The following is a 2,901-nucleotide window of genomic DNA, read 5'->3' as shown; positions in this document are numbered from 1 at the left end:
TTCACAGTAGGTTTCTTGTAGATATTTTTTGTCACGATGAACTGTTACCTCTATTTCTAGTATATTAAGAGGTTTAATTGTGAGTGGGTGTCATATATTGTACAATGCTCTTTAAGTATTTATTTATATGGGAGGTGATTATTTTCTTATTTATTCTTTTGATATAATGAACTGCGCTAAGTGATTTTGAATGTTCAATCTCACATAATTGCAATATATCTACTTAATTGTGATATATAATTCTTTTATACATTATGTAATCAATTTGTAGCATTTTTGAGGATGTTTGTAACTATGTTCATGAGAATCTGATGTCTTTTTTATATCATTGTTGTAATTATAATAGGGTAATGATGATACCATTGAAGGAATCAGAAGTATTCCAATTGCTTTTATGCCCTGAAAGTAATTGTAGGTAATTAATTTAATCTGTTCTTTCAATGTTTAATTAAATTCACCAGTGAACCCACCTGGGCCTGTAGTTTCTGTTTTGGAAGGTTATTAATGATTATTCAATTTATTCAATAGATAAAGTCCTATTCATTTTGTCTCTTTCTTCTTAATGAGTTTTAGCAAACTGTGTCTTTCAAAAATTTCTCGATTTCCACTAAGTTATCAAACCTGTCACCTTTGAGTTATTTATAGTATTCCTTTTCTATTCATTTAATTTCAGTGGGATCAGTATTCATTTTCCCCTCTTTCATTTGTGATATTAATCAATTGTGTCTTCTCCCTCTCATTATTTCATTAGCCTGATTAGAGTTTTATCAATTTCATTAATCATTTTATAAGGATTTATTTAAATTCCACTTAGTTAAGATACAGCATAATATTAGTTTCAGGTGTATAATACAGTGATTCAATACTTTTATACATCACCTAGTGCTCATCACCAAAAAAGTGCATTTTTTAATGAAATCACCTAATTTTGAATTATTTTTTTCCTTTTCTTGATTTTTCTCTATTGATTTAACTGATTTTGCTCTAGTATTTATTATTCCTATCATTTCTTTGTCTTTTGTTACATTGTCATTAATTTAGTTTTTGTTGCATTGTATTTATTGATCTAGTATTTATAACTCCTTAGAAATGAATGTAAATTATTGATATTAGACTTTTCTTTCTTAATATATGCATTCAACACAACATATTTCCATGTAAGCTGTATGTCTCCGCATTCAATAAAATTCACTAAGTTTTTTTTTTCTTTTTTATGTGTTGCAACAGTTGAGGTGAAACTGGGTGGCTCACTTAGAAGAACATGTGGCTTTTGACATTGGGGTCATGAGTTCAATCCCTCATCTGGTTGTAGAGATTATAAGTAATAAACTTTAAAAAATACAATTTTCTTGAGATTTATGTGTTTGCCTGTGTTATTTAAATGTATGTTGTTTAATCCTTACATGTTGAAATGTTTACTTTAGGTTTCAACATTGATTTCTTTTTTTACCTTTTCATTTTTTTTTATTTCTTTTCAGTGAATTCATTGTTTATGCACCACACCCAGTACTCCTTTTCGAGTTGCATTGCACTATATTCTGAGAACAGACATTATACGACTTCTATTAACATTTGTAAAGGTGTATTTCACAGCTCAGAATGTGACCTATTTTGGTGTATAATCCATAAAAGTATGAAATAATATATGAGTTGATGATATTGGAATATGTCTATACATGTTCATTATGCAGATTTTTAAAATTATTATTCCAAATATTTATTTAAATTCTAGTTAGGTAATATATATGGTGAAATTGATTTCAGGTGTAGAATTTAATGATTTATCACTTACACATATCACCCAGAGCTCATCACAGCACATATATTCCTTAATACACATTACCCACATAACACATCCCCCTCAAACTTCCTCCATCAACCCTCAGTCTCTTTTTCTACATTTTGGAGTTCCTTATGGCTTGCTTCCCTTTTGTTGTTGTTGGTGGTGTTTAATATCCCTATTTTTATCTGTCTTGTTTTTAAATTCCATATATGAGTGACATCATATGATATTTGCTTTTCTGTGACTACAACATTTCATTATCATAACAAACACTTGCTGTGTCAATGTCATGGGAAATGACAAGATTTCATTCTTTTGGGTGGGTGTGTAATGTGTGTGTGTGTGTGTGTGTGTTTATATTACACATACATATGTCTTTTTCTATAATTTCACTACTGTTGATAATGCTACTATAAACATTGAGATGTATGTACCCCTATGAACCAGTAATTTTCTGTCCTTCATGTAAATACCTAGCACTGTGATTGCTGTGTCATTGGGTAGTTCAATTTTTAACTGCGGTCAAACCTCCATACACTTTTCCAGAGTGACTGTACAAGTTTGCATAACCACAAAACATGACAGAGGCTTCTTGTAGCTCCACATCATCACTGAAATTCGTCATTTTCTGTTTTGTTAATTTTAGCATTTTGATAGTTGTGAGGTTGTATCTTATCCTGGTGTTTATTTGCATTTACATGATGCTGAATGATGTTGAGAATATTTTCCTCTGGCTGTTAGTCTTCTGTATGTCTTCCTTGGGAAAAACAAACAAACAAACAAACAAACAAATGTGTGTTCATATCTTCTGACCATTTCTTAAATGGAATATTAAATTTTGGCATGCTGAGTTTGATTCATTCTTTATGGAATTTGAGAATTATTTTTACTATCAGAGTCTTTTGTAGTTCTTTAAAAAGTTTAGGATCTAGTTCTGCTCAAAGTGCTGGTGGTTTTTTATATGGACTGCATTAAATGGGTAGATTGGTTTTGGTAGCATAGACATTTTAACAATATTTATTCTTCCCATCCATTAGCATGGAGTGTTTTTCCATTTCTTTGTGTATACTCTACAATTTCTTTACGTGTTCTATAGTTTTCAATGTAGAGACATTTAC

The sequence above is a fragment of the Meles meles genome, unplaced genomic scaffold (assembly GCF_922984935.1).
Source record: "Meles meles unplaced genomic scaffold, mMelMel3.1 paternal haplotype, whole genome shotgun sequence".
Lineage (NCBI taxonomy): Eukaryota > Metazoa > Chordata > Mammalia > Carnivora > Mustelidae > Meles > Meles meles.
The sequence above is the reverse complement of the archived record's forward strand: the minus strand, read 5'-3'. Positions refer to the sequence as shown.